Source organism: Pongo abelii, chromosome 9, assembly GCF_028885655.2.
Source record: "Pongo abelii isolate AG06213 chromosome 9, NHGRI_mPonAbe1-v2.0_pri, whole genome shotgun sequence".
Taxonomy (NCBI): Eukaryota; Metazoa; Chordata; class Mammalia; order Primates; family Hominidae; genus Pongo; species Pongo abelii.
This window is the reverse complement of record NC_071994.2, coordinates 137,987,116-138,004,406: the sequence shown is the minus strand read 5'-3', so window position 1 is coordinate 138,004,406 and position 17,291 is coordinate 137,987,116. Positions and strand designations below refer to the sequence as shown.

The 17,291-nt window shown below is 45.0% G+C and overlaps 1 long non-coding RNA gene across 1 annotated transcript; it reads right to left on the bottom strand.

Annotated features, from left to right (window-relative positions):
• Positions 1 to 5,997: 5,997 nt before the first annotated feature.
• Positions 5,998 to 16,430, bottom strand: LOC129049002 (uncharacterized). The gene is made up of 4 exons (XR_008511705.2): positions 14,953 to 16,430; positions 13,851 to 14,020; positions 12,887 to 12,986; positions 5,998 to 6,284 (listed from the first exon to the last, which is right to left on the bottom strand). It is a non-coding gene; the product is annotated as an uncharacterized LOC129049002 (long non-coding RNA).
• Between the last annotated feature and the right edge of the window lie 861 nt (positions 16,431 to 17,291).

Sequence of the window (17,291 nt, the reverse complement as noted above, 5' to 3'; positions counted from 1 at the left end):
GTCTATCATGGTAATGCAAATTAAAACCCACAATGAGATACCAATTCCAACTGGTTAGAAAAAGTGTGACAATACCATGCACTGTTAAAAATGTGAAGTAACTAGAGTTTCATAATAGCTGAAGGAGTGTAAAGTGAAACATTCACTTTGTTAAACTCCTTGACAGTCTCTTATAAACTCCAGCATACCTATGACCAAACAATTCTCCTCCTGGCTTTTTACCAAAGAAAATTTAAAACATGTGTTTACAAAAGGAATTGTGGGAAAAGATTACAGTAGCCTTATTCATAACAGCAGAACACTGAACACACCCAAATATTCATCTACTGACAAATGAATAATCAAATTGTGGTACAGTCACATAATACGCTATGACTTAGTGATAAAAAAGAATAAACTACTAATACACAGAACGACATGATTGAATGTCAAAACATTCTGAGTAAAATAAGCCAGACACAAAAGAGTGCATTCTCTATGATCCCACTCATATGAGGTTGAAAAACAACTAAACTTATTCTATGGTAATAGAATTCAGAATACTGGTTCTTGTTGGGAGGGGAACAGTTCTATAAAGCAGTACAAACAAACATGCTGCAGTGATGGAAATAATCTGTACCATATTTTTGCAGTAGTTTTATGAATAAATACAATCATCAAAATTCATCTAAATAAACAGTTAAGATAAATCATGACCTTAACAAATGAACAGTTGCTGTTAAATCAGAAACATCGTCTAGTGTTGGCCGCTAAGCCCTTTCTGACCAGGGTGAAACGGGACGCGCTAGAGGGTTCCTGGCTGCACAGCTACGCTGTCTCGTTTTCTGATGCTGTCTGAGATACTGTTTGCTGACAGGGGCTGGAAGTGATCTAAATCACTCTCTCATGCTCTTTCAGATGCAACCAGTTATCATTTCACAAAATAATGAATCTGCCAGACCAGAGAATCCCAGATGAAGGTCTTGACAGAATCAACCTCTTGAATTCTGCTTCTAACCTTTTCTTCCCCTTGAAGTATTTCAGACTCCACAGCTCTCCTCGTTAGGCTGAAACAGAGCTCTGGCCCAGAAGTAGAAATGAGGGAGGAGCATGGGAGTGAGGAGGATGGAGAGGAAGGGAGAGGATGGGAGACACGGGAAGAGAGTGGAAAAGCGAGAAAGAACGAAGAGGAAACGGAAACGGGGGCAGGCAGAGGAGACTAACAAGGAAGAGAAGAGAGAAAGTTGACATACATTGCATGACTTGAAGCAGATAAATTATAGCAACATCTGACATTGAGAAGCTCTCAAGCTATGTATGTGTGTAGGTATGTACATATATACATATGTAGCAACATGTGTATATGTATATATGGTGAAATATATATATGTCACAAAAACTTAATGAATTTGTTAATTACCTACAAATACACAGAGAAATTTAGGGCATAGGCTGGGGAACACTAAATCCAGTTATTTATTTCTGATAAAAAGAAATATCTCAGACCTTGGTGCAAATTAGTATTTTCAAACGAGGTTTCTATACCAGGCAGTGTCATGAATTAGATTATAACAGAGATGTCTCATGTCCCCAGTGTGAGCGTGATGGGCAGCTTCCCCATGCTATAAACACCACCTCCTTGTTTTACAGCAAGGCAGCTCCTACCAGGATTATACATTTCTCCGAGACCCATTATCAACATTTTTATTTGAGGCATATTCTATATGTTTTTACTGCTCCCAGAGTCTAGAATACTATTTGTCTTCACAAAAGCTTTGCTCTGGCATCAGGGAGCATCTGTTTCATGTTAGTTCCTTAGAATTTCATTTCTTGCAGATATGAGTTTATTACGAATAGGGAGACTGTCTTCTTGCCCATTTTAGTTTTCAACTGATTTTTGGAATGTTTTATAAAAGACGCATTTGTCCAAAACAATTTATTACTGACCTTTTTTGAAACATTTCATGATGCAAAATAACCTATGCCACAGCACTATTACGCGCTCTCCCTTTCCCGTCTCTCAGTGCCCAGGAAGGTGACATGACTGACGGCAGTTGCACATACCTGAGCCACCCCATGTTGTCTCCACTTATACTCTAGCCCCAAGCCCTAGAGTTAGCACTTCTGAGAATGCCTGGACAAACTCGTCCTGAAGAAAGAACCGCTCTTCTTGGTCTTACACAGCCTTGTGTGGACTCAGGCAGCTGTCATCCTGGCTCTTGGAAAACTCAGAAGAGAAAACAAAAGGACAAGCTATGGAAGGGATTTGGGGGAAATGAAGTTCAGGTTCCAGGCAGATGACTTTCCCCATTCCCATCAAAGATGATTTCAGGCATAACCACCCTCCACAAGGAACCTCTCCTCCCTGCTGCAGCTGGCCACAGAGAGGGGATCTGGGTGTGCTGGGTACATGGACAGTGAGCGGAAAAATGGGCACTGTAGGTCCAGTTGCTTTCCTGTCTCCTCACCTGCTTACTGGCACTGAATACCCGAGGGGGTAAATGGCTTCAGGGCTTTCATGTAGCTCTGCTGAACAGATCCTCTCAATTCCTCAGGCTTATTCTCTCTCCACTTCTCCCCACGAGACACTGAGGTCCTCATCAGAATGTTCCCTCTTAATGAGTGCACAGTGCCAGCTGATCTTGTGTTTCAGGGCAGAGCTCCTGGGAGGAAGGCTCTTGGAAGTTGGTTCTCAGAGGCCTGATTTACTGTATCTAAGATTGGTTCTTGGGCAGCCGGACAGGTCCAAGATAGGAAGAGAACTGGTCAATTTCAGGGCCATGTTGGCAGTGACCAAAATGGAGCAGTCTACTGCAGCAGTTTTCCAGGGGTCATGCCGTGAAGCACAGAGTTCCTCGGTTTTGCACCACCACCTTCTAAATGAGCATCACTCTGGGCACAGTGAGTTGGAAAGAACCTGAACAGATGAGGAGTTTGCCGTCTCCCCTTCCCTCAGTACCCTCCGCCTTCCCATCCTGCCCGACACTGTGGGAAGCTCACCCTCTCAGTGAAAAGGTCATCTCTTTCCACAAACAAAACAAAAACTATTTCCCTGGAGAATGTGTATCAGGACTTTTACTGAGTTTCAGTCTAGTATCCACATTTAGGATGGTCATTTTTACCAAAGAGAACTCTGCCTGGGACCCCTAACTTCTGATGTTCATCACCAAAGCCAGATGAAATAATAACCTAATAAGAAACAGCTAGAACCGGTCGCTGAAATGCTCATGAACTCATCGCCCTGCTCAGTCTGCTTCACAGGTCGGAGCACTGGGTCACCTTGGCTCACTGTGTTTTAGCCTGTCAGCTTGAAGACATAGTCCTCTGAGTTGAGTCGATTGGTTGGAGTTAGATAAGGAGCCAAGGATGCAGTATCAAGCCAATTGCTCCCTTAAGAATTATGGCTAGAGGAAAGGGAGAAAGGAGAATAGACCTGGAACCTTTGTATGGGTGTACTGTATGAGATATGCTGTGATTTTAAAATGCACATGGAAAAAGGCCTTAGAATATAGGAAGATCCCTAATGGAACTGTGGCAAGAATTGGAGGACAGGAGAAATATGGTTAAATGTGCAGCTTGTACTCTTAGATGATGCCTTACTTTGCCCACTTGATAGTGCTGTTTATGAGGTTCGAATAAGATAATATATATTTTGAAAGTAATTTTAAACTATAAAGCACTTGGAAAATATTGGTAGTGATAATGTGTGATGTTATAAGTACTAATCCAATCAAAAATTCATATGGAAACTCCCAAACTGTTTTCAAGTGCATCACAAAACTAAGGGAAATAGAAGACATTAGGTTTAATTGCTTCCATTTTGTTCCAAGGTATAGAGGAAAAAATACCTGGGAATTTATGATAATAGTGGAATTACAATCTGGGCCAATTGTCTTCTGAAGTAGTATAGTACCTATTATACCATATTATCCCCATGCAAAGAAATTAGATCCAAATACTGGAGCAGCCCTGCAAGAAAGACCTAGCTTTATTCAAAGGGGCTGCTTCTATAGAACAGAAGACATATCTGCAGGAAGCAGGCTGGCAGTCTCACCATAAGAAGATTTTATGAACAAAGAGAGTCCTGCATTCATGGCCACAGATGCAGGTTTGCCTTCTCACTCTGGCACTCTGTCATATGCTATTTGTTGGCTAACACAAGATGCATAACCAATTCTATCTTCTCTCATTTGCCCACTGTAGCACCTGGAAAGCTCAATACCTATTTACCCAAAAAACTGATCACTAGGTGTGGCTATGCAATACAGTTCAGATCAATAAAATATATGTTATTTTAAGGACTTCTGGAAAGGATTTGCCTTTCCTGACAAAAGAAACAGCTAAGACTCGTGCTACCACTCCCTCTTCTTCCTGCCTTGATTTCAGACATAATGCCTGGAGCTACAGAGGCCATATTATGACCATGAGACCTCATGCATGAAGAAGAATCCAATAGAATAACAGGGATATCAGTCTCAATAGCACCTAAGGGCTGGATCACTACCAATATCTTCCTTCCTCCAGATTTTTTTAAGTTTTGGGGAAAAATAAACCTTACTTGTTTTAAGTTACTGTGGGCAAGTGGTTTTTGTTTCTTTATTCTTAATCAGGTGAATGCACTTCTAACTTCTACAGCCCCTTATTAATTTGCAGTTGGGCATGCTATTAACCTCCCTGAGCTGGTGAAAGGGATCAGCAATGGCCTAACACATATGGTTATGGAAAGCATTAACTCAGAAAGCACGTAGAAGGGAATAGCAGGCTGACACACAGAAAACACCAAAGGTCCTCATCTTCACCCCCCTTTAGTGCTGCCTCTTGCTCCACCTTCATCACCACCACCTCCATCAATCCCTCCCCACCCACTTCCTCCCCCTCCTTCTCTTCTGAAACTTTTCTACCATCCTCAGTGCAAAATGTAGTACCATTTTATTCCCTGAAAGGATCCCAATATAAAGTATGTACTACCAACTATGCTGACTACAATGATGACAGAGAAACTGGCTTTGTAAATCTCAAGGCGGAATAAAAAAGTAAGTGACATTTGTTCTCAGAACATAACCATAAACTTTTTTAGAACCCTCCGTATCAATTTGCTAGGGCCACTGTAAAAAAAGTACCATAAACTGTGTGGCTTAAGACAGCAGGAGTTTATTGTCTTATAGCTATGGAGATCAAAAGTTTGAAATCCAGGTGCTGGCAGCACCATGCTCCCTGGGAAGACACCAGGGAAGAAACTGCTCTGTGCCTCTCTGCAGCTTCTGGTAGGCGCAGGTGTTCTTTGGCTCATGGTTGCATCACTTGAATCCTCCAAAGTCAGATGGCTTCCTCCCTCTATGTCTTCACACCAACTCCCCTCTGTGCATATCTGGGTCCAAATGTCTCCTTTTCATAAGGACACCAGTCGTATTGGATTCGAGCCTACTCTAATGACTTCATCTTAACTTGGTTAAATCTGCAAAGACTCTATTTCCAAATAAGGACACATCCTGATGTATGGGGGCTAAGACTTCAATATTTCTCCCTTTGGGACACAAAATTCAAGCCAGAATACCCACTTGTAAATGACCCTGTAGCTATTTTTAATACTTCTGCATTATACCTCAATCAAGAGGAACCTTGCTTTTAGCTAGATGCCACGGTTTTGTCTTACCCCTGTCTTCCCTATGCTTTTAGGTTTAAGTTGAACAGAATTATAATTTTCCTTTCCCCAAAAGTATTTGCCTTTGAATAGGAGATTGTTTAATCCTGAAAACTCCAGGCATTCTGACAGATGTGAGTAAAACGTGAGACATACAAAGGCATGTGATCTGGAATTATCGAGAGCCTCACCTGGCCAGAGGGGCCATCACTCAAGCAAACACCTGCTTATCTGTTTGATGCCTGTGGTGATGAAGTCCCAGCATAATCTGTGCCTTTGTCTCTTTTTCAAGATTCACTTGTCTAGTCCAGGCCCAGTGATTAGTTGTCAGCCCAGAATGGGGAGGTTTTAAATGATGTTGATGGCCTTGCCTCTTTCCAATGTCATTTATTTTATTGTTTATAGGTGCCCAAATGTCCCTGGCTTCTTGCCATAAAGAAAAGCAAGTGTGAAATTAAGAGTAAGATTCATTGGTTGAGATTTCCCCAGGCAACACATGAAAAGAGCTCAATTGTCAGTGTTAGGGAGACAGACGTTTTCAGCACTGGACAGTGAGTCGCAGGCCTGAGTGTTCAGGGCTGGGGAGTCAGGAGAGGTCTGGTCATCTAGAAGAGCAGAGAGAGCTCTCATGTTGAAGGCAGGAGATGGACGAAAACAAACCTGGCTGGAGAAAGAGAGGGATCAAGATGAAACTGGAAAATTTATTTTGTATTGGAAATTCTGATGATTTTTTCTTTCCTTACTATCTGAACAGAGATTTTCATGTCTAAATAGGAATCCTTTATTTTCAGACTTATTATCACTGATCATAAAAGCAATCCTTCTCTGCTTCCCTGATGTCTGCCTTTCTCTGCTTGTCTGACACAAGTTTCCCTGCGGTTCATACAGATTGGATGCCGTCTACTCATCTTCCAGCTCCTTCTGCGGCTTAGCTTTCCTCCTTCCTTCCCTCACTGTAATTTGATCGCTCCTCTCTGGCAGGAAATCTTGCCAAACTGGAGTGTGCTCCCGCTCACCTAGGGAAAATCACCCAGTAAGGTCATCAGGATGCTGCATCTGGTCATTCTCTCCTCAGCTCCCTGCTAGCTGCTGACTAAACTCTAATTTGTTGTTGAGATTGCTTTTGCTCTGGGCTTCTTTCACTAAGTGTGTTTAATCTGCTGTGAAATTGTTTTCATGGTTGCAGTCAGTGTTATAGTAACTGTTTAACAATGTGCATTTCTTTGCTTTGCAACGGGTCTTGGCAGTCTGTATGCAAATTAGCACTTGTCTAATGTCATTACGCGTGGTTCCTGGGAGAGCAGCAACTGGAATCCTGGATAAACTTGTCCACTCAGTCTGGGGGATAAGGAGACTGGGATAAAGAAGCAGAAACTCTCTCGCTGATGGATGGACCAGGCCTTACCTGGACATATGTTATCTTCCCCTTAACCTGTGGGCTTGTGTTTGGGATGGGAGTAAGAAGATTTCATTACACCAGCTGAATTTTTATCATCTGGGGCCAAATGTCAAACTCTACCCTGAAATGCAACATAGTGGGCTCAGATTGGTGTAAGAAAGTATGTTTTGATTCAGGTTAGTCATGGAAGCTGTATTTCAGGTAGAAGCATAGGGTACATTGGGGTTAGAGACTTAGCCTATGATATTGTAAGAAAGGGGGAGTGAGGGGCTATATTGTCCAACAATTGTAATGTAGATTTAGTTCTCCTAATTCTGGCAACAATTCTGCAAAGTCAGATGCAGAGATTGCATTCTCTTGGAAGCTTACCCTAAGATGGAGTTCGGAAAGCAGAATGCTTATTGTGAAGATAAATAATTTAAATTAAAGCTGTTGGAACTTTAAAGTATTTTGAGCCTCGAAGGGAATGTGAATTGTGAGACCTGAGTCATGTAGCGTGCAGCTACAGCTTCTGTTTCTTCCTGTAAATGATAAGAAAAGGCCTTGTGGCACCAGAGAGCAGACCCCCTCAGATTATCACCCCTCCTCAGAAAGTGCTAGAGCACTGTTCCTTAGAATGTAGCAAACTGTGACCAATCACATCCCCGCAACTGTGTACTGGCCATGTATGGAAAATGGTGTGATCCTGCCAAACTTCTTTGTTTCTGCCTACATTAATAAAACCTTAATTTCCTCACTAGGGAGGCACTGACCCCATTATTTTGGAGTGTGTGTTTCTGAGTGGCTGTCTTCAAACTAACTGTATGCTTGAATAAAATTGGATTTTGATCCTTTTGGTTATTTCAGGCTGACATTATTGAAAATTGACTTTGGGATCAAGCCCTGTTGTAGGAAGGGAGAAAAGGAAAAGCAGACAGAGGGGTATTTGAGCTGTGATGCAGGACCAACAGGAGCCTCCACTGGCACCAAGAGGGCCCCTGGGGAGATGGTGTCCTCCAGAGTTTTCCCAGTTGAACTAATTGGTCAGGCCTTGATACCCCCATGTCCATCTGCCAGTGGATATGAGCCAATGAGGTGGGGAGTGACCCTGGGAGAACGGCTTTCCTTCAGGGTCCTGGAAGCGACTGATAGCTAAAAGCTGTTGCCAAAATCACTCCCAACAGTTGAAACAGCAATTTTTCATTGAGGAAGAATCTGGGTCATGTATCACTGCGTCCACCATGTAAGGTGTGTTTGTCGTCACTTTAAAAATCAAAAAGATAAACAGAGAGAGGTTAAGTGATTGCGCGAGGTCATATAATAATAGAAATAATAATAATGATAAATAATTACTGTATGCCAGGACCTTTTCTAAGCACATCGTTTACTTCCTCCAGCCCTGATATTTATTTTGTAACTGGGGCCACAGAAACAAACTTAAATCAAGAGGGAGAGGCGAAGAGAATCCCAAGAATCCAGCCTTGACAGCATAAATTTACGAAAGCAATGCTAGGAGGCAACCACCCTAGACGCGGAACCGTATGAGGAAAACAGTTCTATATCTGCGTGGTCCCCAACTGGCCAGGTGCTCTGTTCTTTGCTGCCAAAGGCATTCCTGACAGAGGTGCGTGGCTCGCTCATCACTGCTGGTTGAAGATGGAGATACACTGTGGCCATGGCTCCCTGTGCCACCAGCCTTGGGACCAGTGAGGATCTTACAGAACAAATCAGAGAATCTTCCTCCTCCTACGTGATGCTAACTTGGAGGGGAGGGTTGTCAGGTGCGGATACGTGTGGACTGAAATGTCATAGGCTTTAGGGACGTACCCCCTCCTGTCCCCTCACAGTCATCTTTCTGCCTGTGCACACACCCTGTCAGGGTGTCAGGGTCATGCCAGGTAACTAAATAACATCCTTCGCTGGAAGCCATTGTTCCTCTCCAAACCTCAGACTGTGTTCCTCAATCTGGCCAAGTTCCTTCCTCTCTTATGGGACATTCTCTCTGTAGCTTGGCTTCCATCACAGTAACCCTAGACATAGAGAGTTATGTCTGTGTTTGTCCAAGTTTCTCTTGTGATATGCATCAAGTATTAATTTTCCTAAGAATCAACCCATGTCCTTGTTCATCAGTGGATAAGCACAATTATCTGGGGGCATTTCTGACCTTTACTGTCCAGACATGTCTGAGGCTCAGCTCTGCCCCACCAGGAAATTCCACACGTGTTGATCTGCTTGTGTGTCTGTCGCCCATTGCAGTCTGTGGGCTCCTAGAGCTCAGGGCTGCCTCAGTTCAGTTATCAGATGCCTGACATATATTTTGGTTGAATGAAGCAAAGAAGGAAGAAACAGGGCCACTTCAGACACTGATGAGAGGCTTCTGCACTCTCCAGGAAAGACAGGAAGCTTGGGTGGTGAGAGCAGCAGCTTCCCGCAGGACGCAGAGAACCTAGAGACTATCATTTCTGGGCCAAGACACTGATTTGTGGGGGATGAGCGGGGCAGTGGGCACTTACGAACAGTGTCTGAAGTCCCCAGAAATGTAGACTTTTCCACAGAAGACAGGGGAGGTCACCAGAATGCTGACAGCTGCTGACAGGATCCTATTCAAAGAAGGATGAGGGGCTGCCAGACAGGTGCTGGGTTAGAGGAGCCAGGCCCACACCGCATGACAAACATGAAGCCCCTATTGCTATGTCCTCCAGCGGGGGCATATATAGAACTCGGCCCAGACGTGCACCCTATGTCTGGACGCTGGGGAGGCGGGAACCTTGGCTGCATTGGTGAAGCGCTCAGGAAAATGGGAGCGCCTTAGACTCATGGCTCACACAGGACTCTTCTGACCTCTGGGTGCTGAACCGAGAAAACCTGACCTGAGAAGTACTCTGCTTTGCTTTCCGTTTTGAGAAGAGTTTTAGCTCATTCTTTCTCTATCCCCAGTGCCTTCACATAGTCACAGTCTTGAAGATGCAGCTTAGCATGGAGGGGGCATGGCTTCACTGTCAGGAAGCTCTGGGTTCAAACCCCACAGCAGCCCGTATGAGGCAGTGGTTACAGCATGGCCTCCGAAGTTGTATGTGCTTGGTTTCAAGCCTAGGCCCACCCCTTTTTAGCTGTGATATCTTCAGCAAATTACTTATGTTTACTCTGCCTCAGTTTATTTATTTGTTAAAACAGGAATTACAATAATACCTATCAAATAAGTTTGTTGTGGGACTTAAACAAAGATCCATGTGATGTGCTTAGAAAAGGTCCTGGCATACAGTAATTATTTATTATTATTATTTCTATTATTATATGACCTCGCGCAATCACTTAACCTCTCTCAGTTTATCTTTTTGATTTTTAAGGTGACGACAAACACACCTTACATGGTGGACGCAGTGATACATGACCCAGACCCTTCCTCAATGAAAAATTGTTGTTTCAACTGTTGGGAGTGACTTTGGCAACAGCTTTTAGCTATCAGTCGCTTCCAGGACCCTGCAGGAAAGCCGTTCTCCCAGGGTCACCCCCCACCACATTGGCCCACATCTACAGGCAGATGAAAATAGGGGTATTGAGGCCTGACCAGGGTGGCCGCAGTTGCAACTATACATGTCCCTTTTCATCAAGAAGTAAACGTTTCCCTGAAGATAGCTCTTTCTGTTTCATTGGGTAGAATGGGTCATACAGCCACCCTGGCTACAGAGAAGTTTGGGAAAGTTGATTTTTGGCTTCCCAATCTCTATAGTGTGAGGTGACAAGGAAGAGGCAGTTGGAAGCAGGTGGTGGTTACTCAGTTGAGTTGGCTGTCCATCCATAGACATCAAAATGTGTCATGAAGTAAAATTTTACAAGGGGCTGAAGCTCTGCCAGAGAAAGACTGGAGGGTCTGGCCAGCCCACCTTATCTGGACAAAAATGCCTGCCTGCTGGGGCTTCCAGAAGAAAGAAAGCCTGCCCTACCTGCCTTCTGGCTCCTCTCCAATCGCAATGCCACCACCTCAGTTGTCTGGCACTTGGATTATGTGGTCTTTCCATACCCAGTCTTGTTCTTATCCAATATGCCTACCACACTTTCTCAAGTGTATCTAACCAAAACTCAATTTTTACCATTAGTACATTGCTTATCCCATTAGGTCCCTATACCCAGACAATAAAGTCTAAGCTCATTAAAATGATGCAGAGAAATTCAAGGTGGTTGTAATAATCAAAACAAAATAATACTGGTGAAAGAATGGAAACACAGACCTATGGAACAGAATAGAGAGCCCAGAAATAGACCCACGCAAATAAAGTCAAGTGGGTTTTGACAAAGGAGTAAAGGTAATTCAGTGAAAAAAGAATAGTCTTTTAAACAAATGGTGCTGAAAAAATTGGATGTACGTGAACCTACTGAACTACACACTTCGAGATGGTTAAGATGTTAAATTTCGTGTTATGCATTTTTTACCATAATAGGTATTCTAAGATTCTTAAAAGAATGAACCTAGTCACAGACCTTACATTTTACACAGAAATTAACTCAAAATGGATCATAGAGCACAACGTAAAATGCAAAATTATAAAACTTTTAGAATATAGAGATGTGAAAATCTACATAACCTTGGATTTGGTGGTGAGGGCTTAGAAATAACACCAAAAGTATGATTTATGAAAGAAAAAAATTCATAAGTTGGACTTTATTAAACTTAAAAACTTGCAGTCTGTGAAAGATACTGTTAAAAGAACGAAAAGACAAAACACAAACTGGGAGACGACATTTGCAGAACACATGTCTGACAAAGGACTTGTATCCAAAATATACAAAAAACTTTTCAAACTAAATTATAAGAAAATAATCTAATTTAAAAATGGGCAAAGTATCTAAATAAACACTTCACCAAAGAATACATACATATGGAAAAATATATGTATATATATATGGATGTTCAACATCATTTGTGACTGGGTAATTGCAAATTAAGCAACAATGCAATAATGCTACAAACAGAATGGCAAACTAACAAGAAGCTGAAAATACCAATTTCTGGCAAGAATGTGGAGCAACAGAACTGTCATTTGTTGCTGGTGAGAATGCAAAATGTTACAACCACTTCGGAAGACAGTTGACAGTTTTTTATAACTAAGCATAGTCTTACCATAAGATCCAGCAATCACATTCTTAGGCATTTAGTCTATCGATTTGAAAACTTACATTCACTCAAAAACTTGCACATGAATGTTTATAGCATATATTTTCATAATTGCCCCAAATGGAAAGCAACCACAAGGTCCTTCAGTGGGTGCATGGATTAAAAATCTGGAGCCCATCCATACAGTAGAACAGCATTCAGGGATAAATAGGAATGAGCTATCAAGACATATTGCTAAGTGAAAGAAATCTGTCTGAAAAGGCTACATCCTGAATGATTCTAACGGTATGACATTCTGGGAAAGTCAAAACTACAGAGGTAAGTCGTCAAACAGCAGTGGTTGCTGGGGTTCAGAGAGGGGAGAGCTGAATACGTGAAGCACTGGGGACCCTGGAGCAGTGGAACAATTCTGATACTGAAATGGTGGATACATGACACTGGGCATTCGTCAAAACCCATAGAACTTCATAGCACCTAATGTATACAAACTAGAAAAGTCACTTAGGAGATTGGGCAATCATAAGATATCAAGTAAAACTAAAACTAAATGTTTCTTTAGAAAATACAAAAAGCGTGCAATTGGTCCCAGGAATATTATTTGTTAATGAAAAGAATCAAAGTACCAATGCGTGTCACACATGGTTTAACCTCAAAAATATTAGGCTGAATGAAAGGCGCAGACACAGAAATCCATGCTGTGTTGATTCCACTGATGTTACATGTCCAGTTAAGGCACATCTATCAAGGCCAAAAGTAGATGAATGGCTACACTCACCTGAACCGAGAGAAGTCAGTTTTCCCAGGCAAGGCCCATCTGCTCACTAGTCCCTTCCAAACAGAGCCTGGAGAAAGGCAGGGTTTTTGCTCCCCGGAGGCTGCAAGATCAAGACCCTCACTGTCTGGAGGACCAGGAACTCAAACCCCTCATCCCCAGCAGGCTCACTCTCCTAACATTTCCAATGTGCTTGCTGGAGCCTGAAGGCGCAAGACCAAGGTGAGGTCAGCCACAGCCCTCCACCTCCTGTCTCCTCCACTCAGTTCTGCACCAACCCCACCCCAGAAAGGGAGGGATCTGCTTCCCAAGAACAAGCAAGGGCATTTGAGAGGTAGTGATACATTACAAACAATCCAAGCACACCTCAGGAGAGCAGGTGGGAATGTAAGGAGAAAAGAAGTAGTCTGTTTTTTTGTTTTTGCTTTTTTGAGATAGGTTCTCACTCTGTCATCCAAGTTGGAGTGCAGTGGTGTGACCTCAGCTCACTGCAATCTCTGCCTCCCGGGTTCAAGTGATTCTCATGCCTCAGCCACCCAAGTAGCTGGGACCATAGGCAGGCACCAGCACGCCTGGCTAATTTTTCTATTTTTAGTAGAGACGAGGTTTCACCATGTTGGCCAGGCTGGTCTCGAACTCCTGGCCTCAAGTGATCTACCCACGTCAGCCTCCCAAAGTGCTGCGATTACAGGCATGAGCCACTTGCCCAAAGATGGGTTTTTGACCTCGCATTTCTGTTTATGAGTAAGCATGGAGACAGCCCAGAGCCTGAGGAACATGTGGAGCAGCAAGGCCAGCTGAGCTGATGGGCATCTTGAGTGCCGGCCTGTGGTCGCCTCCATGGGGACGAGCTCCCATGTGTGTAAGGAGAAGGCTGGAGGGCCCGTGATGAAGGCTTTAGGTCCCAGCTCTGCCTCCTACTGGAATTTGGAAGTGGGCTCTGTAAAGTGGGGATAACGATACTTACCTTATGGAGTGACTGTGAAGATTACAGATGAGGCCAAGGGACTGATGTGACAGAGCCCAGCATGGAGTGGGTGGGTGCTTGGTGACAGGAGCTGCACACAAAGACCCATGGCCAGTGACTCCAGTGAGAAGTCAGAACCCCGCCTCTGTGTTTGCCTGAAGCATGGAAGCCTGCAGAGGATGGGAGCACATGAGAATCCCTCTATTCAGGACACAATGATAAATCATTAGCAACGATTAATACTGATAATAGCACCATGTCCCAGACACTGTTCAGCATCCTTAGAATCTATGAATTCATCTGACGATCATAATACCCATTTGCTTTGCCTTATATTTATCTGCTGGGAACCTGCTGAGCTCTCTAGAAGCAGACACTGCGACTGAGTTTGGGTGCAAACTGCTGATTAGGGATCAGCACCTGTGACAGGAGTGGGACTGGGCAAAGGAGGAGCTCTGACCACAAGGCAGGCCCAGCCATGGCTTGAACAATCCAACAGGGAGCTCTGAGATGGGCATTGCCCATCAAAGTTGTCCCACACCAGCTGAGATGGGCAGGCCTCCAAATCTCCAGGCTTTCCTGGACTTCACAGGCAAAGCTGTGGCCTCAGTCAAGGGAACTCCTGCAGTCAGGCCAACCCTGGGGCTAGAGGTTGCATGCCACCCTCACTCCCCAGGGGCCAGTAAGTCCTTCCCTGGAGGGAGACCTGGGCAACTCATCACATTTTCCAGGGCAGGTGATGGAGGCACAAATAACTCATCAAAGAGCACACAAACAATTAGTGGAAAAGTTGGGATTGAATCCAGTGTGGCTTCAAAGGCTGTGCTAGAACCATGATGCTACACTGCCTCTTAATGAGCTCATCTGTGCTTTATATCTACAAGTTCACTCACTTCCATCTGCGTCACTGGATCCTCCCTACAGTCCTGTTGCTTTGTCCACTCAGAATTTCAGACGAAGAAACTGAGGATCAGAGACTTCATAGTCTCGTGCCCAGGGTCACACACAGTGGCAGCGTGATATTTCAACCAAGTTATGTATAAGCTCCAGTGAGGCCATCGGTTAGCATGTGGTACTTACATGAAGCAAGTTATGTCTGTACCTGACTCCCAGGTCAAGATCTTCCATGCAGCCATGGTGCCTTCCAAGGCCTCTCTAGGCTCCCAGGCCCTCAGCCAGGGCCGCTCTGGAGGCCTCTGCTTGCCCGAGAAGCTGTGGTTGTTCTGCCACTCTGAGCACCACTGTGCACTCTGCATCGAGGGATCTGTCATCTGATGGCACCTTAGAAAAATGAACACTCCTCCCTCACACAGAGGCAGCTGCAAGTGTCAGTCCTGGAGGTGCCTGACATGAAGGAGGATACAGCAGCCCCTGGGAAGGTCCTCCTGCCTAGAGAGAGGGCTCTGATGAACAGAGAGGAGGGAACAGGAGGTTGGCGGCTTGACCCCGGCTTTGTGCCCATTCCTGTCAAAACACCTCTTACAGACACAGACAACCCTCAGCTCAAGAACAGAGACACACACAGAGCAATGCAAATCAGGCTGCGATATCACTGACATGGAATGAATAGCAATATTATCCTAATGGCTCTGGAATAAAATTCAATCAGGGAGGAAACTTACCCTGAAATCATGTTCATCAGCTTTGCAGAGAAGCCTCTCACCTTCTGGGCCACCACCCTGGGCACCTTCTCCCGTGAGCAATGAGGATTCAGAGGCCGTCTTTAAGCCCTGTCTGAGCTGCCCAGGCAGAGGCCTCCAGCCTGTGGCCAGCTGCCGCTGGAGGGACAACTCCTCCCTCATCTGCACATGGCCGACCATCTCAGGGGCCTTGCAGCACTGGAACCCTGGCCCCTGACCATCAGCTGCCATCTTTTCCCTTTAGGCTGAGCCCTTGGAGACCCAGCAGAAGCTCATGGCTACTGAGGGCTGCATTACAACTGCCCAGGCTCCAGCCGAGGCCGCCTCCAGGAGCTCCTCTCCTAAGAACTAAAACTGGAAACCCCACGCAAGGCCTTAGCCTTGTCACACTCTGAGCCCAATCCAGGATTCCAGTTTCATCTCCAGCCACTCAGCAGCCCCACTGCAGCCAGAGCCTCACTCTTCCCAGACGCAGCCTGGACTGCAGCTGTGTCTCTGTGGAGGCTGCTGTCCCTCCTGTCTCAGTTGAGTGGCCTGAGAGTCAAGAGTGCCCTCCTCCACGCACCGTCCTGGCTTCCTCCCCACATGAGTCAAGAGTGCCCTCCTCTGAGCTCTGCTCCCGGCACACGCACTGACCGCAGGGCATGATGGTCCTCGCTCACTGTCCTCTTCTCTGCTGGAAATGTGGGCCTCCTGAGGGCAGGGCTGGCTGAGTCTGCCCAGGGGCCCAGATGCTCACAAAGAGCCTCACACCCGCCCTGCATGGACCCTTATATGACAGTCACAGAACCCTCTAGAGACCCTCACGCACAATCTCACACGACTCTCCAAGACCCTCATACCCTCACACGACCCTCACACGACCCTCACGTGACCCTCACATGACCCTCACGCGACCCTCACGCGACCCTCACGCGACCCTCACACGACCCTCACGCGACCCTCACACGACCCTCACGCAACCCTCACGTGACCCTCACACAATCTTCACGCGACCTCACGTGACCCTCACGCAACCCTCACGCGACCCTCACGCAACCCTCACGTGACCCTCACACAATCTTCACACGACCCTCACGCGACCTCACGTGACCCTCACGTGACCTCACGCGACCCTCACGCGACCCTCACGTGACCCTCACGTGACCCTCACACGACCCTCACAGGACCCTCACGTGACCCTCACATGACCCTCACGTGACCCTCATATGACCCTCACGTGACCCATATATGACCCCCCACACGGACCCTCCACGACCCTCACCAGGACCCTCGCAGCGTCAATGGTCAGGCACATTGCAAAACCTGCACAGTCAAAAAGCTCTGCAAAACATGAGCAGGAGAAACTTGAAGGAAACATATCAACACAAATAATTGGCAAATGGGTAGAAGATAAATAAAAGATGAAATCTCAAAGGCAACCAGCAGAAGAACTGTTACTTTCAGAAGTCGTAAGAATGACAGCTGAAGAAAGAATGACAGTTTCCAAAGAAACTATGGAAGCCAAAAGATAAGAGGATTATGGAGTAAAGAGCTGAAAATAGAAATGCCCCTCTAAAATGATAGTCTTAAAAAAAGAAAGTAAAATTAAGATATTCTCAGACAAACAGAAGCAGGGAGAATTTCTCACCAGCTACCCTCACTATAGAAAATAAAGCAGCATATGACTGCAGGAAGAAATAAAAAGTTCTATGAAAGGTAAACATGTGAGTAAATGTGAAATAATAGTGACTGTTTAAAGCAACTCCATGACATATGAACAATTAACAAATATGACAAAATTGTAAACAGAGGAGATGAA